Source organism: Pteropus medius, unplaced genomic scaffold (genome assembly GCF_902729225.1).
Source record: "Pteropus medius unplaced genomic scaffold, Ma_sr-lr_union100, whole genome shotgun sequence".
NCBI classification, from domain to species: domain Eukaryota; kingdom Metazoa; phylum Chordata; class Mammalia; order Chiroptera; family Pteropodidae; genus Pteropus; species Pteropus medius.
The window spans coordinates 2,242,108-2,266,330 of record NW_024351731.1 but is presented as its reverse complement, the minus strand read 5'-3'; the positions used below and the strand labels follow the sequence as shown (position 1 = coordinate 2,266,330).

General features: G+C 50.7%; 1 pseudogene; it reads right to left on the bottom strand.

The window, feature by feature from the left end:
* Window positions 1–9,568: 9,568 nt before the first annotated feature.
* Window positions 9,569–9,687, bottom strand: LOC120588882 (uncharacterized; annotated as a pseudogene).
* Between the last annotated feature and the right edge of the window lie 14,536 nt (window positions 9,688–24,223).

The following is a 24,223-nucleotide window of genomic DNA, read 5'->3' as shown; positions in this document are numbered from 1 at the left end:
TGGGGATAGAGGGTGGTGAACGGCCTTAACTGCCGTTGAACTTCACACTTAAAAACGGTTAAGATGGTAAACGTTATGCTACGTGTATTTTAACGCAGCTAAAATTTGTTACAAGTGGAAAAAACAGTGACGTGAAAAGAACTTCCGAGCATCACTTAAAGTTTGTCCTGTAGCCCCTTTATTCTCTCTCCAAACAGCATTCGAATGTCACCCCCCAGGTTCCAGCCCTTTGTTTAAGGAAGTTCTTTGCTTCCAAAAGTCCCAGGAAGCCTAAAACCACCAGGGCCTCTGCTTTAAGGAGGAAAGGCCCAGGCTCGGAGGGTTTGCCTGCAGCTGAGGATTTACCTCCAAGTGGCTCCTGGAGCAGGGACCGGGAGAGGCTCGGTCTCGTGTCCCCCTCACCGGTCCCTTTTTCTTCCTCTCACGGTCATAGCCTCTTCCTCTCTAGGAGACATTAACAATGAGTCGGCACAAGGTTTCATGGAAAATCTTACGGAATCTTCATGAGCTTTGTACGTCTCCTTGGTTAAAATAATGTGATTTTTATTTCCTTTTCGAGAAAAGTTACCCACAGATCTTGAGAACAATAGAGGACCATCACAATTCATCATTCCCATCTTACTCATAAGAAGGAAAATATTATTGAGTATGTGATTCAGGGCCTCAGGCCTCTGTGGGGAATCTGAGAGAGGCTTCCAGATGGAGGGGCCTTGTCACTGACTGTCCTCGATTCCCCAGGGACTGAAGGAAGTCAGAGTCTTAAACGTTTGTCTCCCAGAAGGTCCCCAGGTGCCTTTCTCCCCAAATTCTGGATTTGTGCACCCAAAAGAGCCAACCAATGGCTCGTTCCCAGAACAAAATGGTGACATGACTCCTCCGAGTCTAGGGATCAAAATAGCTAGTGAGCTTTAAAGGCCAATTTTATTACTAAGAGAAGAAAATCTTAGCTAAGGTCCTACGGGACATTATTCCAGAAATACGAGAGTCACGTGACCAGTTCGAAGGTTCTCCTGAAGAGGGCAGTTGGGACCCACTCAGGTTCGGGATGCTAGAGAAACCTTCACAGATGGGCTGAGACTGAGTTTTGAGGGGTGCACAGGAGTGTGGCCGAGGAAAGGGCTGAGATGGTGGGTGAGAGACGCATCCGGAAAAGGTGTCCCGTGACCCAAGGCGTGAGGTTTAGCTCGGGGAATTTTGTGCATGAAGCTGAGCAGGTCCAGTGGCTGGAGATCCGGCCGGCAGGAAACGGGGCGAAACCCTGAGGACCCCTGAGGACCGTGACAAGGGACATCTTCACCTTCCTGCAAGTGTGTGTTTCTACACATGTCACAGTGCTGGCCCGTCTTGATAAGCACCAACATCCCAAGCCTTTCTTGCGTATTATCTGAGATGCGAAATGAACCATTCTCCCCACAGTGAGCCGAATCATCTTTTAAAATCTAAATCTATCATGACATTTTCTGGCTTAAACCTCTTCAGCAGCTCCCAGTGGCAGTTAGATGTGAACCGCCCGGAAAGCAGGTTCCTCCTGTGTGGAACCTCTGCCGAGGGTCCAAGGATGGACGTCACATGACGTCATTGACACTTTACCATGCCCCGTGCATGGAGAGAGCCGGGAGAGCCTTCTGCAAAACCCACAAGAGAATGAGCGTGAAGCAGCGGCCAGGCCTGGAAGGACAAAGCCAGCTGATGACGAGGCCCGTTCCAGGCAGTTTTCCGTCTGCTTCCATTTCTTTATCACACAACAGAAACAGGTCATGAACGAAAAAAGCAGAGGCCAGGCAGAGAAGCGGGAAAGAAGCCATCCACACATTCCCATTCGCCACTGCAGGCCCCATCCTGAAGCTGACCCGAGGTGTGGGGAGGGAGAAGGCTTGACGCTAAAGCCGTCGAGAGTTTTCACAACAACATGGGGCTGAGAGGACGCGGGGTTTTTAAATCAAGGCTTCAAGTGATGCAAGAACGTCTGTTATTTTCCATGAGAAGAAAAATAATGGCCCCGGTAGTTTGCAGCCAGGGTCGGAAGACAGCAACCTCAACCGCCTAACATTTGAACGCTGCGTATTGATTATCATTCACACATCTTGCTTATTCAAAACACACGCACGCACACACACACGTTGAACTCAACTAGGGATCTAGAAATAAATAAGACCTGAACTCTACACAGAAGCAACACATTTTTTGCCTGAGTCGAGCACATCATTACGGTACGTGGTGCCAATGGCCAGGATGGTCACAAGTGCGACGTGCCGGTGGCTGGCGGGGCCGGGGTCGACATGGCGCCCTCCATCAGAGATTTTCTGTCTCATGATACGTTCTGAAAAACCCTGAAGCCAAATATTTCTATTTCAGTTTAACGAGTGTAGAAAGCTGTCTCAGCGAACAAAGGGAACCTGCGTTTGCGCACTTCTCAAGTCTCGGTCACGTACGAAGATGACGTGTCTGATCGTGGGCTAATGAACTTACTCCCTCCTGGGGTCATTTATGTTTTCCACGAGGGGCTTCTAGAGACACAACGTCCAGGAACAGCGTCAGGAAACACAGAAGCTCCGGTTTGGAACTTCGCCAAATCCAACGTCACCTCCACGCCCCCAGCAGAAATGGCTGAATTCTCTTGCCCAGTGGTGCTTCAGCTCCCATTTGCTAAACTCCTGGGGACACTCTTCCAGCTCTGGGCAGTTCTGATGGGGGAGGGAGGGGTGCCGGAGGAGGCCCTCAGGGATGTGACTGCTGGTTGACCTTCGAGCTGGACCCAGACAATGGAAGGCTCCCCTCCCACTGTCCTTGGAATATATACTCTCTGCCCCCTGCCCCTTCCTCCTGGTTCCAAGGACATAGTCTTGAGGGAGTAGTAAGGTGTTGCTGAGGCCATCTGGATGGGGTATGTGACTGAACCCAGTTAAGGCCTCTATCTAAACTTTTAAGGTTCTGGCAGGTGGTCAAAATCACCTCATCTTGCAGTCACCCAAGATAAGCCTCCTAAGTAACTTCCTTTACTTATTAAAACTGCCACCTGCCAACCTGGCATGGGCCGCCTCTCTCATCGTCTCTTCCTGTCCTCTGCCAACGGGGGCCAATTTACAAATCAGTATCAGGAATGCTCTTTCCGAGGCAGAACTGAAACATGCGATTCCAGGTCCTTCGTCGTGGCTTCCCAGGTGGCCTCACAAAGCAGACCTGCTCTTTTCCCACGTGACAGCCCCTAAGAAGTTGAGGGTTCCTAATTCAACCCCCCACCTCCGCCCCTGGCTTTCCGTTCCCCAGATTAAACTGGCCCTGTTCCTCAACTGTTATTTTAAAGCATGGTTTCGAATCTCCTTGTTACCCTGTCCCCTCTTCTGAACACTTCAGTTGGCCTCTCTGATGAAGTAAGCTTTCAACTGAGAGCTGACAGAACCGAGCAGAGAAGCTTCCAGGAGAAGGGGAGGCAGGGGCACAGGCCCCGAGGCAGCGGCAGGCTCCTGTGTTCCGGGATCAGCTACGATCCCAGGCCACAGCAGCACACACACGCACCAGGTCAGAAATGAGGTGGGCGAGGCACTGGAGGCTTATCTGGGTAGCTCTTATCAGTAGGTAAGATAAAATTTCAAGTAACAGAAATGGCAATCATTCCCTTTGTCTTTTAAAAGCATGTCATGGCTGCAGGGTGAGAATGGTTTCTGGAAGAGGTGAGAGAGGACACAGGAGGTTACAAAGAAGGTGAGTGTGGTCTGGGGACTTTGCCCTGGTGAGTGGGTGCAGGCTTCCAGCAGGGAGGCAGAGCTGGAGAAATCTTAACATCAAGGCCTTACTTTTTTTTTTTTTTTCCATGCTTACTAAGTGCCAGACACTCCTCTAAATAAGTTTTTTATGGGCTTTCACTCATTTAGTTCTCTTGACCATCCATGACATAAGGGTGCTGTAAGAATTAAGGTCCCGTGTTGTGGCTAAGGAGCTAAAAAAGTACAGGGAAGTGACAACAGACTCCACAGGGGGAAACTGGGGTACAGCTCGGGGGAGACTTTTAGTTTCCCAACTGCCAACCCCACAGTCTTGTGAAGTCTCCCATTTCTGTGCACGAAGCCTTCAGAATGTCCTTCTGAGGTTGGTTTAGTAGGAGGACCAAGGCACTTCCTAGGCTGTGGCAGTTTCGTCCACATGTGGTATCTCAGTGACCCCAGAGTTGAATATGGGGAAGCAAACTTGTCAGAGGAGGAGACCAGCCAGGTGATGCGGAGCCTCTGGCGACTGTGCAGTCCCCGTCGGCCGTTGACGTGACACTGGCGGAGATGATGAGATGCGCGTCCTTGGTCTCTGAGGCTAGAGAGAGCGAGCTCGTCGCCGGCTTCTAAACTGGCACGCAAGCCCCTTGGTGAACCGGTGGGGCTGATTAGCATTAGGGGTGGGAATGAAGGACAAGCGTATGTGCACGTGTTCTTGGAACATTCTCACCAAACACAGCCCTGCTTATGAGTGTTAATTAGAGCTTCTATACGGCAGCTTGGAACAGAGTTGGAAATGAGTCGCCATAGGTTAATTCGGTGGACAAAAGAGACTGTCTGTCCTGACGTCTCATTTGCTTCCAGGTTTGGGCAGCTGGACGAGGTCCGGGGCACCACCTGGAGATCTCAGCGTCCCTTCTCCAGGTGGGGGAATGTTCCTGCAGTGTGTTTCCAATTAGCAATGCTGGGGTGTCCCTCTCAGCTCCCAGATCTGAGGAGTTAATTGAAGGGCAGAGAGGTGAGGGGAAGTCTGACAACTCAGTTCTAGAGTTTCTGTTCTGGCCTTGGCTAGCTCTGAGACCTCGGGGAAGTTATCCAACTGCTCTGAGCATCAGGGTTCCACGTGGCAGTGGGAACGAGAAGACCAAGATGCCTCCCAGAGTTGGTGGGAGGATCAGCGGGCTGAGCGCTAGTCAGCTAAGGACCTTGCATGAAGGGGGCCCTCGGGAAAGCCTCGTCTCAGTGTGCGTCTTGTCTCCAGCGTGGCTCCGTGACTGTCCTCTGAGCACACCTGCTTTGGAAGCGTGCTCCCTCCTGGTTCTAATGCACAGCACAGGGCGCAGGTGCCTCTCCAGTTTCCTGGGGCTGGAGCTCTGTGCTGCCGGGGAAACGAGGCCTTCCATCTCGTTGCCTGGAGCCTCTCCAGGAAGGAAGTGCCAGAGGCCAAGCGGAGAGCCAGCGGGACGTAGGGGCTGGCCGTCCCTTGCCCTTTGATTTAATCCGGCAAAGCCACAGATGATGAATAAAGCTGGCTTCTAAGCTCTGCCAGGATCTTCCACAGAGCCTCACATGTTAGGATTCTGTAGCAGCCACCGCCAGGATCCGACACGCCACCCAGGGGAATTTTGCCATTTCGAGGCCCCTGGCCCTGGCCCACTCACTCCCCGCGGCTGGGGAGCAGCATGCGCATTGCTGCAGCACTTGTCTGAGGCAGCGGGAGCCCACTCGACCGGCCCGTGCCTGGGAATAGTGCCTTGAGCTGATGGATGCAGGAGTATGAATGCCCCCAAACTCCCCTGGCCCCCAAATCTCTCCTGCAGGGTTGAGCCGAAGTCGCCCTCTGTTGAGACTGTGTTTGACATCACCACGGCCTTGCCTGGCCTCCTCCTGTCCCCAGGTTCACTTCCCACAACCACACTAGTGATTTTGTTCCAATACGTTCACGTGAGTTATTCCAGGGTCTGCTTCTGGGGAGCCCAGCCTAGGACAGAATCCAATGCAGATCAGAAGTATTTAGCACCTACTGCGTCCCAGGCACTGAATTTGGAGGGTTTTTAAAAATTTTTTTCTTTCTAAAATACATCATGTCATTTAATTCTCACAGTTAACTTTTTGGTGGTGTTAGAAGTAAGGAAATTGGGGCTCAGAGATTTAAGTCCCTCACCCCCAATCGCACGGCTGGTGAGTGACGCGCTTCTCAGCCTTGGCATCCAGGACCCTTGTGTCTGCCTCTTCTGCATGGTGAGGGCAGGGTGGAGGGGTCCTGTGGGGTGAGGGGTAGGGAGGCTGAAAAGGTTACCAATTCTGCTGCACCGTAGCCAAAATTTCATCTGTTCTATATATTGGAATTTCCATAGAATATTTTATTATTATATTTTTTTAAAAGAGCAAGTTGAAGACCACTGCATTATATCTGCTCCGTGGGATAGCTCTGAAAATTCAAGGAAACAATGAATGTACATTGCTTAGCACAGAGCTTGGTACATGGCGTACAGCTGATACATGTTAGCAGACGGGATTAGATATTTATAACACGCACTCACAATATACACGTGTTTGTTATAAATACGCCATCTATAATTTAAGGACGCAAATAATTTATATATTTTCAGTAGATGAAAATACTCTCAATGTTTAGTCCTTAGACATAAATTATAGAAACATGCATATCTACATTATTTCTATGTGTTCATTTAGAGCGTGTGGATACAAATGATTTGCTTCTAAGCTGTGTGCGTGTGTGATTTCTGGAATACGTCTCCTTAGGAGAGGTGAAAACCAGCTCGACGCCCCCACCCCACCCCACCGCGTCTCAATCGTCCCCCGACTTTCGCCTTCAGTGTTTGCTGTCTAATATTTGCTAGGAAATCCAAGGAATTTGGCTCACCATCACCGGCTCATTCCAGCCCTTTGCCAAAAGTGGTTTTTTTTTTGGTTGTTTTTTAATCAAAAGGAATTTCTAATTCACTGCAGGGTTCAGTTTGGTGAACTTAATCTGTTTGAAATGCCACCTCCCTAAATGACATGGATTGGTGTCTGGTAGAGAATAAAGCAACTATTTCAGCTTGTCCTGGGTCTGGTCTTCAAGAAGTCACACACTTCAAGAAGTTGAAAAAATATCAGTATTGCAGAAGTCTGCTGAGACCCAAAAAAGGTCTGCCAAGCCAGGTGCTTGGGTCAGATACATTTGAAAATCGATGAACAGCTATCCGAACCTTACCCAGAGGATGAAATGAGCTGATTTTATTCATTCCACTGATTCTGCGACAAATATTCATCTAGGTACCTGACTTTATTTTAGGATGGATTGTTGAAAAATGACTCGTGTATGATCCTGCCCCCAAGGGATGCCCGGCCTGGTAGGGGATCAGACAGGCCCATAATACACAGGAGACAATAATGACATCGCACAAAGGTGAGGGCCGTCGAGGAGAAACACGAGGAGCAGGTGAAGAGCGGAGGAAGGACAGGTGCGTTTTCCAGGAAGAACAGGACAGATTCCCTGGGGGGACAGCATTTTAACTGAAACTGGTCTAGTCCTGACTCTTTCCGTTGCAAGGGGTTTAATCCCAACTTATCTGGGTTTAAGCAGAAGAGGGATTTTTCATCCGCCCACGTAAACATATGTCAGAGGTAGAGATTCAGGGACTCAAGGACCCGGGAGGGTTGGTAGACATCCAGGCCAGTTCAAAGGCCCTGGGGCAGGTTTCTCTCCACCTCTTGGCTTTGCTTTCCTCTCACAAGCTTCTCCCTTGGCCACATTTTTCCTAAATAATGGTAAACGGCCTCCTGCAGCTGGGAGCCCACATCTTATCCACTCAGCAATTCCTGAGAAGAAAACAGCTCCATTCTCAGTAGCTTCTGCTCAGGCTGTCCCTGGTCTGGCCTGGGTCTCATGCCTCCCTGGACCAAGCCCTGCTTCCCAGGGGGCAGACGATGCTGCCCAGGTAGGCTCAGGACACAAGCTCATTCCTGGAGTCAGAGGAACAGGGAAGGGGGTTGCATCGGCCCTGCCCAAACTACATTCCCTCTGGAACATTCATTAAGGAACGTTGCGAGGCCAGCACTGCTCTGAGAGATGAGGCTGCATCAGGACAGAAAGGACAGAACCCCCTGCCCTGGTGGGCTTGCCAGTGAGGAAAACACAGATGGGGCACATGCAGTAAGTGCAGAGGCTGGGGAGCCCAACGAACCAACGAATGGACGAGGACAGTGTTGTCGAGAAAGCTCCCCGACAAAAGGGGACATCGTGCTGAAGCTGAAGATGCTGAGGACGGAGCCAGGTCCGTCTCTGGGCTTCAGGGCGACAGACGTCTCTAGCCTGACCCTCGTGAGTGACGGGGAGAAGAACACGTCAGGAAAGGGGGTGGGGTGCGGAGAGCAAGGACCTGGGCTTTTGCAGAGCGCAGCAGGAGCTGCGGGGACCGAGCACTGGGCCGAGGTGCTGCCCGGAGGAAAATCGAGGCGCTCTGATCAGAGAACCGAGGATGGAGAGAAGACAACAGAAGCCCCACTCCGAGTCCAGGCTGAAGTGCGAACGGACATGCAGGAGAGACTGTCCCAGAAGAGGGGGTGGCATAGGACAACAATCGATATCGAGGCACGGCACCCTCAAGGAACGAGCATCTGTGTAGACTCGAAGACTTAGAAAAAGAGATGTGTCTGGGTCCGAGCCACCAAGTGTGGCCCACGCTGGGCTCCCGGCTGTAACCAGACACTCTTGGCATGCCGGAGTGTCGCAGGAGAAGGCTCGCAGAAGCAACCTCTCTTCTAATCCTTTTTCCGGAGAAACCTGCAAATATTAAAATGGCCACTCAAGGAGAACACGATTTGATTTCAGGTTTAATTGAAGGACACGGTGCAAATGCAGAATTTGAGGGACAGCGGGGGGAAAAATGTTCTGGAGATGATTTAATTTCCATTTCTTTTTAAAAACATGGCAAGCTGCTTATTTAAAAATGCTAGATGAAGAATATTGCAAACAGAGAGCCATTTCTTTTCTTTTCCAGGAAAAGGTGGATGACATTCGGGATTACCGTGGCAGATGACGGTGTCAGCGAACGCTGGTGAGGGTCGAAGCTGGCAAAGCACTGTCCACATGTGGGGATCATGAGCACAAGCAGCCGCCGCTCACATGCAGTAGAGTTTTCCTTCACATCGAGTGTGTGAGCGGGGCATCAATGTGCCACATACTGAGCCAAGCTCTGGAGGTGACTTGGCCTCTCTTATGTGCCAGGGCAATCGTAGAAGCCAGAAGACATGGACCCCGGCCTCCAGGATGAAACAGCCATGGCAGTGACAACAGCCGTGAGTGCTGACCTTAGGTCTACATTTGCAGAGCCTTCTGCAGTTGACGGGGGACCGCGTTGTGAGCTGAGCCTTCTCGCACTCACAGCGGCCCTTGCACAGGAACTGAGCCAGATCTGGATGACGTCGGCGTTTCGATGGCTGGGACTTGGCTCCAAAACCCTGTACCTCTTTCTTGGCTTCCATTCTCTGGCTAAAAGCTGAGTTTCGCATAGATTTAATTTTCAGAATAACCCGGGAAGTAAGTGCTGTTCGTTCTTTCTTTCTTTCTTTCTTTCTTTTTCTTTCTTTCTTTCTTTCTTTCTTTCTTTCTTTCTTTCTTTCTTTCTTCTTTCTTTCTTTCTTTCTTTCCTCTTTCTTTCTTTCTTTCTTTCTTTCTTTCTTTCTTCCTTCTTCATCCTTCCTTCCTTCCTTCCTTCCTTCTTCCTTCCTTCCTTCCTTCCTTCCTTCCTTCCTTCCTCTTTCTTTCATTGGCAAGGCAACTCCAATCTGATGTCACAGATTGCAAGGACCTTGTCAGCTTACAATCTATTATATTTTCTTAATTTCATTTTTTATGCCTACAGCACCTGGTCTTCCAAGGTGGTCTCCCATCCAAGTACTATCCAGACCCGACCCTGCTTAGCTTCTGAGATCAGATGGGATCGGGCTGGTTCAGGGCAGCATGGCCATAGACGAGGCATTTTTTTTAATCTCCACTCTAGTCCCTGAAGGCTTTCGTCAGCAGCCCCATTTGCAGCTGTGGCACGGAGTCTTAGAGACCGTAGGCCGACGTGAATGTCAGAGCTCGCTCACGTGGCAGGTGCCCGAAGCAGGTCCTAACCCAGCTTGGCCCCACTCGAGCGGCTAAACCTGTGTGCCCCGCAGGACTTGGCATCTGCTCAAAGCTCATCACCACACATCTCGATTCATCTCGACTTCTCTCCCCTCTAAGAGAACCCAATCGGTGCATCTCTGAGGTACGGATGGGGCGTTGTGGGGGGATTTTGGACCCCAACTTGCATCGCCAGTCTAGAAACTGAAAGATGTTGGAAGAAATGAGGTCATGAGTATTTTTATGTCTGCCAAGCCACAACCAGTCACACCACGATTCAGCTAAATGGGTACAGTATCAATGAGGAAAGTGACTTCGAGGACAGCCCAGTTGGAGTCAAACCAATGAGGCTTGAACAACCAGTCGATCCTGTGGCGATGAGGGAGTTTACCGTGGCGGGAAGGGCATTAGGCACACAGCACCTGGCTTCCCGCCCTGGCCATGCCACCTGTTTGCTCAGCGCCCAAACTCTGCTTCCTCAACTCTAAAATGACCATCGCCCTGCCTGCACGGAGGTGGAGCGACCTCAGTGAGGACAGGCGTGGACGAGGGCCTCACCTTGCATCTGCTCGGAGCTGGTGCTCAAGAAACCCTAAGTAAAAGTGCCGGCCGGATCCAAACATTACCGCTGGCCTTCATTAGATAATGAGGAAACATTTACTAAAGTCACTATTATCACTCTGTAGATAAGACAAGTGATTAAACATAACTCTTCGGCTTTTGTTTTCTGGTCCTGTTTGTAGAAGGACCTCGTAAACCAGACTTTACACCAGCCCCATCAGCCTCTCGGTCAGGCCAGGTATGTATGTACCTGCTGCCCCGAAATCCCACTAAGAAACCCGACTGCCGAAATCCTGGAGACCGCACGCGGGTTTTCCGCTTCTCGATGCGATGCTCTGGAGCCCTCCAGATCCTCGGGATCTGAGACGGGTGAACCGCTGCCGACTAGGGGCCCCGAGCCGCACGGGGGGGCATGCCAGCCTGGCAGCAGGGCGACCTGGGACCGAAACCCCACTCTTGCGTTAAGTGCCTATTGGTCTGAAAAGCCACGGTTTTCTCTCTAAGTTTCCGCAGAGGGGAGGAGGGATGCAGCGGTTAGAAATCTAACACTCACGATGATCATTACTTAGAAGAAATGTCTTGAGCTCAGAGGGGCCCACTGCAGTCTTAAAACATGTTGCATTTACCGTCTCAGCTAATATATACGGCCAAGCGGCCGATGCGGGGAGCCTCCCCGTCCCACAGGCGACAGGCTGGAGGGAGATTAAATAGCAAGGCCGCCGTCTCAGGAAATGCAGTGGCAGAGGCGGCTCTGCGGGTTAGGCCGACAGGGTCCGAGGTCTTACCGCTCGGACACTCTCTTTGTGGTTTCCTCGTCAGAATGGTTTTGAAAGTCAACTTTGACGTGTTAGGAGCTGGTATTTCTAAGCAAAGCTTGAATCATTAACCCTGAAACTTTAAATGCAGTTCGTTCTGCCTTCCAAAGACAACAAGTTGTCGAGACAGCGTTCCGGGAATTTAATTTCTCTGTTTCCATCCAAGTCGGGGGGATCAGGGGGCCAGGCAGGACGTACCGCCGTGTGCCGGTCCCGCCTTCTCTCTCTCGGAGAACAGCTCACCTTCTGCCCAGCTACCCAGGTAGAGACCTGAGGGTCCATCCCACTCGTCCCTCACGCTGCCCAGACCCGCTGAGTCCCCGCTGTCGCCCGGCCCGTGGCTCCGTTCCCGCCACCTTCGGGAAGACCAGTGCCCGCCCCGTCTCCACTGTCCTGGGCTCTGCTCTCAGTGACCGCCCCGCTCCTGCTTTGCCCCTGTAAGCGCACTCTCCCCTCACTCTATGACATTCATTCCAAAACATATGTCAGATATTACCACACCCCTGATGAAGCCCTTCAGTGGCTCCCAGAAGCTGCAGAATCAAGGGCCAGCTCCCAACAGAGCGTCCAAGCCCCGCCACGATCTGGCCTTCCCTTCTGTCTGCAGCCCCGTCACCACACACCCCTACACACGCCTCCACCGGGCTCAGGGCCTCCTGCCTCCACCCTCATTCTTCCTCTTCCCTCGTCAAGAAACATGCCCACACTTGGTCACCCGCCAGCTCCTCCTTGACATTCAAGACTCGGCTTGACGCCACCCCACAGGGGGCTTCCCTGAGCCCTGGGATGGGGGTTGGGGGAAGCACCACCCTTATAGACTAGCAAGGACTCTCGATGACTGCAGGTAAGGCCCCTACCCATAGTGACACCTCTGTACTTGCCTGCCTCGCCCACCAGAGGTGACTTCACATTCAGTGCTGCTTCTCTAAATGTCCTCAGACCTTACCACGAAGGCTTCCGAGATGAAGCCTCACAGTCTGCATTTTTAGCAGGCGATCCCAGTTTTCTTTGGAAAGCATTGTTTGAATCTAGCACTGACTCCCCAGACCAGGGTTTGCTTCAGAGTAGGTTCTCAGGGACGGATCGTGACTACAACAGGACTAAACTGTTAAATCAGAGTGAATTTCAAGTCCCTAGAACTTTGCACTCTTGCTGTTACCAGTTCTTTGCCATCAGTAAATCCGCGTGTCGTCCTCCAGGCCATGTTTTGTTTCTAGGACGCAGTCCCAGCCAGAGGTGAAGTGGTGTTTACTGTGCGACTTCCTGTTGCTTGCTCCTGGTCCTTGTTTTTCTTGCTATTCTAGGTTGTTCCAAGTGCCCAAACACTCCTCTTATAAAACCGACAGGCCGGATGGAATGACAAGAGCCACAGAGCCCTTTGAGTCTATTTGAAAGAGTGACTCTTTTTAAAGAGTCGATGATTCGAGAAAGGAGAACGTTGCACTGTGGCCATGGGTACGCCTGCGAGTAATTATTATTTGCCGAGTCTGAAACTGCAAGGTCAATTGGAAAATACCTCTGATAAAACATTTGGTGCAAGGAGGAAGAAGGAAACAAGCATTTATCAATGACTTATTTTATTAAAGACCCACTGGGTGCTACCATAGGGTCCGTGCTGGACGCATAGTTTCACTGAGCCCTCTCAGTATGTTCCCCTTTTACAGATGAGGAAACTGAGCCTCTGAGAGGCAAACACGCTGCCCGAGATGATTGATGCAGTTGTTACATCACCGGAGCAGGTCGAAGTTTCGTGGCTCAGCTCCTCCCACCTGGTTTCTTTCAAAGGAACAGCAGAAGAGAGAGCTTGCCTTTCACCAGAAACAACGTAAGCCAGAGGACGATGGGGCGACATCCTCGGATTGCAGAGCGGAAATAACGCACTGCCCACTAAAATTCCATAGGGGAGGGAAAAATATCTTTCCCAAAATTAACATGACATTTTTCAAGCAAATCAGAACAGAAAGAAGCACCAAAAAACACGTGTTCTTCCCAGAAGAATGAAGCAACCCAGGGAGAAACGCCGGATGTCAGGGAAGGAGCCCCGGAGACCATGCCCATAAATAAACGTGGACCGCACGAGCCACAACGGCGACGTTTCGTGAATTTTAAAATATACGTTGAGTCAAAACTCAAAACACAGAAAGCAAACGGATGGATGTAAACGGTGCTATGATCACAGAGCTGTCCGTGTCCTCCCTGGCATTTTTACTTATTTCAACCACTCATAAACAGGAGGTCCGCCGTTGAGGGAATGGGGTCATTTTAACTCCAAAGACTCTGCTTCTAACCCCTTTATTTAAAAAGTCTATAATCACGATATCAGTTCTGATACGCTTGGATTGGTAGGTGCATTCTACACTGACCTATGAATTTGCAGTGCCTGCTTCTAGGTGTGTGGATGGAATGGTTAAACTTACAACGCCCCCATTAATTTGCCACCGCTGCTCTCTGTTAGCTGAGCGAGGACGCTGAGGCACAGAGAAGTCCAGTCACTCGCCCAAGGTCACAGCCTGGATGTAGCAGGACGGGGTCTGAATCCAGCAGTCTGGCTCCCTGACTTGCCTCATCAGAGCCAACGCACTACAAAGCCTGCCTTCCAGTCCTGCTCATGGGGACACTAGAAAATGTCTTCTTTTCTCCATCTGCCAGATGGGGTGGTGGCAATGGATTGCCTCTAGTTCTCATTCCCCAGTCCCATCCATGGCGCACGCACACACACACACACACACATACACCAACAAGGGAGTTTGCGTCCAAGTAATTATGGGAATGAAACAGCAGGATATCTGAAAAACACAGAGCAAGTGCCCCGAAACGTGACATTGGCAAACCCTTAACTCTGCAAGTGGAGTCACTAAGAGTCACTCTTTGTCCTCTTGGGTCCATCCGATTACCAGCTATTTAGAACTTATACTTGACCCACTTATTTATGTGCCGGGGGGCCATGTGTATTATTATCGCAGCTTCCCCTCACCTCCATTGTAGAGGTGAGGACACTGACCCTCAGGGAGACCAAAGCATCGGTGCAAGGTCACACGGCAGGCGGAGGCAGAGTGGCAGCCCCCCGGTCCTCCCCGGGCTCTGCCACCTCGCACGCTCTGAGGACGCTTCCCTCGGCTCTCTCATTCTGACACCGATTGGGGCAGAGAGTTCGTATATGTTTTAATAACTCTTTCCCATTGTTCTTCCAACGATGGAGATGTGCTACCTGCAGCCTTCTCCTTCAACCGGCTCTTCTCATTTTCTTGTCATTTGGTCTTGTCAAGGACTCTATTCGGTCCTCCATATGAAAATGTCTCTTATTGGGTAGAAATCATCCCAGGATTTTCTCCAAAATAGTAGAGACAGAGGGTCTTGTTCTCTCTTTGTCAGTCTTACCAGCAAAGGGGAGACAGTTGTCCAGGAACTTTGTATCTGACTCTTGGGTCGTAGTTATAGATAAGTCTCACTTCCTCCTGTGGACCCAGCTGTGTGGCTACCTTGGGAGGTGGGGTTCAGGTTCAGTGCTGGGTTTCTGGAGCTGGGCTGCACCAGGTGGTGTCCCTGGGCCTCTGCGCCCCCATTTCTTCATCTGTAAAATGAGGCTAACAGTTGTGATTTATAGGATTGGTGGGAGAATTAAATGAGATTATCTAGCTAAAGCACAAAGCAAGATGTCGGTCAGAGAAAAATACTAGATGTCGTTGCTATTACTACTTTCCAGGAGATATTTTAGGCCCTTTCTGCGCATGTTCTCATTTCATCCTGTGAAATCTGAATTATCAACCCCTGACTTACCAATAAGGAAACTGGGATTCTGAAGACTTATCCCCACGACCCGGGTCAGAGAGCAAGCCGAGTCGTTCTCAAAGCATGGTAGGCGTCAGCACCACCCGGAGGGCTTATGACAACTCATAAGCTGCTGAATCCCATGACCCAAGGTTCCGATTCAGCAGCCCTGAGATGGGGCCCAAGAATGTGCATTTCTAATCAATTGCCAGGCGGTGCTAACTAAGGCAGTCAGTCAGAGGGCCAGGATTTGACCCGTGAACCGTGACCTTCTCAGGCAGAAACCATGCCTACGCCCCCTCGTTGTCCCCTGCAGCTAGCAGGGCGCCCACCTTGTCCAAGCAGGGACGCTGGGACTGCTTTGTGCCGGCCGTGTCTGTACCGTGCTCACCACTCGCCCCATTGCGACACCTACTTTGGTCACTGTGTCTCCTAGTGTCCTTGGCACTCCCTCAACCCACCCCTCAGGGCAAGCTGGGCGATAAGCATGAGTGGCTGGGCTGGGCACTGATTCTTCTCAAAATAAGAAGAAAACCTTCCCTTGGAAGGTTTTTATGAGTCAACTCGCGTGAGACCCGTAGTTTCAAAGTTTGGGCGCACAGTAGATTTACACGTGGAGATGACCCAAGATACTAATGCCCGAGATTCGACTGCATTGGTCCAGAGTCGGGCCTGGGTATCAGCATTTTTTAAAGCTCCCCAAATGACTTTAAGGGACAGACATGTTAGAGAGCCACTGCCTAAAATGCAAAAGGGGGCCTTTCCAGCATGGCGTAGACAAGGCCAGATGTGACTAAAGGAGTCGTAGAGGCCTGGTCAGCCATCACCGAGGTGCGGCGCATAGCTCCACACGTTGGCACTCATTCGTTCTCTCTGCTTTTTATCGTTTTTGATAAAGAGACAATTTATTTTTACACTGTTGCTAGACGACTAGAAGCCCGGGCAGAATTCCAGTTTGCAAACACACGTGGCTGGCTTCCTCGTGCTTCACATTCTATCACAGTCCTGGAGCCTCTCAGCCCCTCCCCGGGGAGCACGGGGGTACTGCCTTCGGGATCTCCTCCCGCCCCTCGTCCTCTGATCACCCACATGCCACGTTCTGTCCTCGGCTCAAGTTGCTGTGCCGTCTGTAGTCACCAAATGTTTCCAACTGCAGGGGCTGCAGATCGGCCCAGACATCCATGACCTGAGCAGGGGTGACACCTGCCCCCTTGTCCTACTCACTCAGCCAGAGAGGAGGGCAGCGTCTGATGAGCCCAGGAAGAGGGCCCCATTACAGCCAGGCAGCAGAAGGAGGGGAACAAGGAAGGACCCCTCATGCCCCAAACTATTTACTCTTTAACTCTTTCCCCATTTTCTGCCCGTTCACTCAACCTGTCCACCCCAGTGTGATCAGAGAGCTGTGCCTACTCAGTCTCAGGCTACCAGACAAAAAGCAGAGGTTTTGGATTCAGGAAAATCTGAGTCTTCTGAGCAGTGTAGGGTAGAAAGCCACCTCACCCCTGAGCCTCAGCTGCATCAGCTGTTGTCTGAAATTGTAACTTCTGTCGCCTGGGACTTCTGTGGAGTTTCTGTGCAATGACGTATGTCATTGTGTCTGGTACGTGGCAGGTGCTCAGGAAATGCCAGCGTCTTCCCCTGGTCCACGCTCAGTTAGGATAACACAAACACCAGCCCCTCACTATCGACCTCCTGACCTGAGGCCGAGGGAGGGACAGGTGCTTGGGAGAAATCTGAAGTCAAGCTAGATCGGCCTCGTGGAGGGAAATCGCCGCCCATGCGTTGAACTTGATATTGCTTCGACGATGCAGAATGGAAGATGGAACCAGCGGGAGAGAACACTTGATCTGCTATGTTTACGACTCAGTCTCCAACCACCGTGGAACCGGCTCCGCTTCGCCCGTTTGGAGCACTGACCTCATTGCGGAGCAGCGTCTCTGCGGATCGCCTCTTCATCCCTCTTCGTTTCCCTAAGCGAGCAGTCGATGGAACGTTTCCAATGCGCTAGGGTACAGGTGGGCTCGCTATTCCCATAAGAGGCCAGCTAGTAAATATTTCAGGCTTTGCAGGGGCCTTAGTGTCCCTGTCATGACTAATCAGCTCTGCCACTGGAGCAGGGAAGTGGCTGTAAACCAATGGGTATGACCATGTGCCAGTGAAGCTCTAAGTGTAAAAACAGGTGCAAGGCCAGGTCACCCTGGGCTGGGACCCACAGTAGGTGCTCGGAGAATAGAGATGACCAGTTCCCCCGGAGAAGTTCTCAGAAGATGAAATAGGCAGATGCTGTGACCAGGCTGTCACACAGAGGCCCCTTCGAATGAGGAAACGGAACAGAGAAAGACATTTCCGGGAAGGCTCACGGAAGGACTGACGCAGGAGATGACTTTGGCCAGGTCTTGAGAGGTGTGACTTCACCAGATAAAGGGCAAAGCGTGTTCCATGTGGAAGGGACAGCGTGGGCAAGAGCGTGGAGGCTGCGGGGAGCGCTGTTGACCCAGCCTGAGGGTCACCCCCTCGGAGCCAGGTTCCCGCCCCGCTTACCCTTTAGCTCAGTCTGTGACGTTTTCTTCGACCTCCTTGTTTGTGGGGGGGGGGGCTCCATCACTGGAATATAAGATCTCCGAGGGCAGGAATGACTCACGATATGGGGCGATGGGTCCCCCTTTATGTTTTCCCAGCTCCCCATGCCAGCTTTGCCCAGGGAAGTCATTCCGTTGGGGACAGCTGTCTGTCCATGGCTCTGCCTCTTCCTCTGCCATGAGCCTTCTTAATCCATGCGTGTCTCTCCTGCACCTAGATCTGTGTTTGGGGCTCAGTAGACACGTGCTGTCACATCGACCAGTGGAAGTCACATTGTTGTAGCCGCCAGCCCCTGATAGACACACGGACCACCAGAAATCAGTGAGTTATAGGAAGCACACTCTTTATTCAGACAGCCGGGTCTGCCAGGGGTACGCAGACTCCAAATTAAGCAGCTGCGAAATGCAGAGGTACAGGGTTTTTAAGCCCTAAACCCCATTCTTCATCCTGTTTGAACACACAAGTCTATTTTTCTTCTTTTTACTACCTGTCAACCCACAGGTCGGTTGTGCAAGCGGTGGGTACAGAAGCAGAAAGCTTATTGTTAGAATGTTATGTTCCCATGGGAGATAGCCAAGCAGTAATTTTCCAGCCAGCACAACACAGCATGGCGGTAACAAGGAGATCCGGGACTAAGGCTGGAGATGGGACTGGCGGGGGTCAAAGCCAGGCCACGGTGGCCCTGTGTATGAGGGGAAGGTGTTGGGAGGGATCTGGATGTGCCAAAGAAAGCAGGACGGGGCAGAGGGAAGAGCTGGACCACAATGCGGTCACCGTGAAGGTGTTGGCTGACCCTTCGGGGTTGGACAGTACTGCGGGATGGAGCTGCGTGGGGGCGAGGGGCCTGGCTTTGTGTCCCCAGCAGGCCAGTCGTTGGTTCCAAGCAGCCTGGAGTTGGGAGCATGACCCTGGAGAGGCAGATCTGTCGATCAAGGACCATTCCTGGGGAGGGTCTCAGCTTTGAGCTGAGTGACGCGTCTCTCTCAGAAAGGGTTCCTGCCAGCTGACAGCCGAGTTCCCCGCGCCACCTCAGGTGTGCGAGGCAGAGCACAAGGATGGACATACGGTGACCATCCCACTACTGTGAGTCGAGGGGATCTCGTCACATTCTTGTCTGATGACAGCCAGGTGACCACACGGGAGCGGGGCTGTTTCTCTAACAGTGAAATGACTCTCTACGGCTCCCCCTTGAAGGGAAGATGGAGGAGATCCAACAAAAACCAGGAAGCTCGACATTCTCATTCTTATAGATGGTGAGTCTATAAGAGATAACGAGGCTTTTCCAGGCACTCGTAACATTATAGCAGCCGAAGGCCCAACCCAATCCTCCCACCGAACAGACAGGAAAACTGAGGTCCAGGCAGAAAAATGGCCGAACGTGGACCAGGGTACAAGCCTCCTGATGGTTATACGAATGCCTTTTCACTCAGTCCGCTGATTTCTCTTCCTGCCAAGATTCTCTCCAAACTAACGCTCAATCGTGGAAACAAATCAAATTCAATCCAGCACGTCTTTTGAAAATCCGTACATTGAGGTGCAGCCTCTGAGCTGTCTGGCTCTGGGTGGGGCCTGATCTCCGCCCAGATCCCACCTCTGTTACCCACAGCCCTGCGACCTTGGGAAGTCACTGTCCTCAGCACCTGCGTTCTCATCTGTAAACTGGGCGTGATAAGACCTTTCTCACAGAGTTAGTGCAAGAATTTAATAACACACGGTGCGTGTAAAATGCTTAGCCTAAGACCCAGATCACAACCTGAAAACGGCAGCTGCCATACTAATGTGGCTGGCACAGGGCCAGCCACGGAGAAGCTCAGAGGGGGTGAGTCTGGATATGGTCTCTTCCTTCGTGGGATTTATGATGACGAGCTAAGAGTTAGAGTTGAGATGGTTACTTAAAGGACAAATGTCAGGGAGGGTGTAATTAAGTGACTATGTGGCGCAGTGAGTAAAACAGATTTTGGAAGCGAGTAGAGGAGTAATGTATAGGGTCGACTTCAGATTGACTTAAATGGACACGTGACACCCTTTTTTTTTCTTATTAAAATACACCTTGTTATTGTGTATTATTAGATGCATTTTCATCTTCTCGTCAAAGTGGTTCAGTGAGTGAACTTCCCGTTTCAGAGTAGAAAACACGGCTCGGAGAGACCAATGAACTCACCCCAAATCACACGGTTAGACACGCTCAGGCTGTATTTTTTTTTTTTTTAATGAAAAAGAACATTTATTGGTACCCTTGAGTTCTTCTGATACTTTTTTCCCCCATTGAGATGAAATTCACGTAATATAAAATTAACCATTTTAAAGTGTGCAATTCGGCAGCATTTAGCACCTCACAATGTTGCATGACTAACACTTCTTTCTCGTTCCAAAACATATTTATTTCCTCAAAATAAAGCCTCTCACCCATGAGGCAGTTATTCCCTACCTGCCTCTCCACGAGTTCCTGGCAACCACCAACCTGCGTTCCGTCCCCGCGGATATTCTAAACATTCTAAATCTTTCGTACCATATTTGTCCTCTCGTGTCTGCCTTCTCGCTCTTAGCTTATTATCTTCAAGGTTCATCCAGGCCGTGGCACGAATCAGAACTTCATTCCCTCTGACGGAGGAATGACAGCCCACCGCACGGACACAGCGCGATGACTTTATCCGTTTATCCACTGACAGACATTTGAGCCGTTTCTGCCTTTTGGCGAGGGCGAATAATGCTGCTATACACGCTCATGTAAAATAATTTGTTCGAATACTTGTTTTCTCAGTTCTTCTGAGTATATACCCAAGAGTAGAACTGCTGTGTCATATGCTAATTCCATGTTCAACTTTTTGAGAAACCCCCAGACTCCCTTCCACATGGCCAAACCATTTTACATCCCTACCAGCCATGTACGGGGGGCCGATTTTCCCACAGCCACACCAACACAGGCTACTTTCCTTTTTGAAAATGTTTATATTTTTATCTATGTCATTGTGATTTCGACTTGCATTTCCCTAATGCCTGTGAATATCGGGCCTCTTCCTGAGCTTGTTCCCCATGAGTTTACCTTCTTTAGAAAATTAGCTATGAAATTCCTTGCCCATTTTTTAATTGAGTCGTCTTTTTTTGTGTGTTACACTGTAAAAGATCTTTGTATATTTTGGGTGCCGGACCTTATCAGATATATGGTTTACAAGTATTTTCCCCCATTCTGAGGTTGACGTCTCACCTTCTTGATAATGTCTTTGGACGCACGAAAGCTTTTCATTTCAATGAAGTCCAGTCTCTCTGTTTTCTTTTGTCGCTTATGGTTTTGGGGTCATCAGGGCCAATATTTAAACCCAGCAACTCAGGGTCCCTGCTGTACAGCACAGCAGCCTTTGGAGGGCTGGGAAAAGGAGCTGTGCTTGCCATGAAATGAGCCAGATCACGAGGGAGTAGGGGGCTGCCCAGGAGAGAAGCCGTGTGAGGAGACAGTTCAAGGTCAAGGGTGGAGGCCCCTTGAGGCAGTTTCTTCCCTCCCTGCGGGGCTCAGTTGGGGGAGGGGGCTCCAGCTCTAGATGCTGGAGGGGGCTGTGCAGCCGCAGGAGGGACTTGGAAAGGCTCTGCCCTGATGGTCCAGGCTGGCAAACCTCCAAACAGAACCCCGGGGGCAGGAGAGTAGGGTGACTGTGTGCGGAGTCAATGACAGCACAGGGAAGGAGGAAAAGGATGAGAGAGAGGAGGAAGGAGAGAGAGGACCGTCAGGGCCGGGGAAGGGGCAAGAACAGGTGATGGAAAAAACTGCTTTCCAAACTCTGAAGCCAATATTCCAATACTCCAATACTCCACCTGGGAGAAATCATGAAATATACGGGCACTCTTGGGCTCCAAGAGGGGACTTGGAGGGGGGACTTGTCTTTGAGGATGATGTCAGACTCAGATACGTGTACATATGTTATCTCACTGAATCTTCCCAGTAGCTCTGTGGAATAAATGTGTGTTTTTTTTTTTTTTCCTACAAGTGAGAATACTGAGATGCTCAGAGCCAAAATAATTTGCCAGAGGCCCCATTATAGAGAAGAGACAGACTGGCAAAATAATTTGCCAGAGGCCCCATTATAGAGAAGAGACAGTTTGTCTCTTCTCTATAATGGGCTTTGGGGCCCTGATGCCTAGCCTAGGGCTCTTCCTGCCGTAATTGACCTGCAGAGAACCATGAAGTGGCCCTGTGTGAATCCGAGGGGTCATTTAAAGGCACATAGAAAGGGGTGCAGAGAGCCTCGCTCCTCAAAGAGTGGTCTGTGGACCAGCAGCATCTTCAGCCCCTGCGAGCTGGTTACGAGGGCAGAACCCCAGGCCCCAGTCTGGATGTGCAGAATCGCAACCTGTGTTTTAACAAGACTCCTAGGGGATCTGTGTGCCCATAACAGTCTGGAAACATTCGTCTATGGGGTATCATTCAGATTTTCCAGGAGAATATTTACCATCGGAAACAAACAAACAAACAAACAAAAAATAAGAGCAATAATCACCACTGTTGAGCTCAGCATCAACCACAGACCTCTGCAAACTTTTCAAAATATCACCTGACCATTAAGGCATAGAAACTGTTTTGCTTATCAGCTAAAATCTTCTTTGAGAGACAAAAATGTTCCACTCTCCCTGTGAGATCAATATCACATTCAAGGCTGTGAATCTATCCAGTTATCATCGTGGCTTATATCAAGCCACTCTTTCTGCTATTGCTTGTTTATTCGTACTTCCGAATCACCTTGACCCTAGAGCACACTGAAGCTTATGCAAAAATACCTATTTTTCTCTTACGAAGTCCCCCATAGCCCCATGGTGGCCTTGGTGCCAGCCTTCATCCACAAGTAAGAGAGCCATGTCTCACCTCCGAGTTTCTAGGCCTCCTTGGCTGAGTCCTTACCGCTTGTCATTCTTGGAGGATGTTCTGGACTTGACTAAGGTCCTTTTTAGATCTTTTCCTACTTCGCTGGGCTGAGAGATGGCTAAAGAGAAAAGGCACCTGGCTCAGAATACATGCTCTTGATACCAAACAGCATCTTCCTCCCCTCTCCATGACGGGCGAGATGGGGCAGCTCCGGGTCAGGACCTGAGAGGGGACCCAAGGTGTCAGCTGTGGAAGGTGGAGGTCAGGAGCGGACAGCACGGAAACCCAGGGTCCTAGGGTCAGACAGAACAGACCTGAGCCGGCTCGGCCTCTGATTTGCGGAGTGGCGTTGGGTAAATCACTTACCCACTCTGAGCCTCCTTGGCTTCATTTATAAAATCGGGAGGATGATGCCATCCTCAAGGGTTAAATTAGATCATATAAGTAAAATAGCGGATGCCAGGCTGGTCACATACGGACACCCAATAAGAGATAACTCATGTTTTAATTATAGAATTGTATTTTGATTATAGAGTAAGGCATTGAGGGATAGAGGTCACAAATGTCACGAATCTTATAATTCTTAACACATACACACACACGTGCACATGCTTTCCTGCCTGAAATGCAATAAAGAATAACTAACGAACTTGAAAGGGGAAATGACTCCTTCAGATACTTAATGCAATAGTTAGAGGCCCACAGATTAAATTCGCCCATGGCAGACTTTTTTTAGGGCCCACAGACCAAGAATAAATTTTACATTCTTGAAGAAAATGTTTGCTGACATGAACTAGGCAGCAGTCCTAGGAGCAGCCCCCATGTCCAGTGCACTGTCTGTGTCGAGTCACCTTCATGGGCCTTGTCGAGTGTTCCCAATAAACCAGAACAATACCGTCACTGCCCCGTCTTACAGACAAGTAAACCGAGGCTTCGAAAGCATAAATAATTTCACCAGGGTCACAAAGCCAAGACCACATTGAGTGCCACTGCTCTAAACAAATTATTCTATCGCGAACCTTCTGAATTGATTTGACAGAGTCAAAACCAAGTGAGAAAACCCCACAAATGCCAAGGGTCCACTCAACAGCCTGAGGAGCAGGCACCGCCAACTATGGGGAAGATCGCTGCCCGGGGCCCCATCGAGAGGGCTGAAGTCAGCATGAGGAGCTCAAAAGGTCTCAGTCGACAGACGAGCAAAGAGCAGGAGAGACCAGGGAGGCACGATCTCAGCTGGGCCAGGCCGGCATGCTGGGATGCTGGAAGGCCAAGGGGGCTATGGCGTGGGCTTTGCGGATGACTTCCTCAATTTGATTTATCTTCGCAGCGGCGGCCCACCACCCACGTGCTAGGTGTGGTGCCAGGTGCCTTGAGAATGGAAAGGTGAGGAAGACCTGCTGACCCCAGTGGGTGGAGGACAGACCGCAGAGACGAGGTCCGTGCACCCTGAGTCTGGGCTCACAAGCAGAAGCACAGACCTGCTGAGCAAACGGGGAAGAGAGGGACCCACGGACTTGCTAGCTGGCTCGCCCTTCTCTCCTTCCTCCTTCCCTCCCTCCCTTCCTTCTCTCCTTTCTTCCCCTTTTCCCTCCTCCCTCTAATATAGCACCGTGCTGGGCGCAGAGGGAAACATAAGGAAGCAGCAGCCCCATTCTCCACCCTCACTAACTCAGGTGGCCCTGAGCGGCGGGCCCGGAACGGGACTTGAGAGCAACATGGGGGAGGTGCGTGCAGGTGCGGGGCGGGCTGCAGGAGCCGCTGGCCTCAGGGGAGGTCTCTAACGGAGCTTGTCAGGCACAGGTGAAAAGAATTGACCCACAAA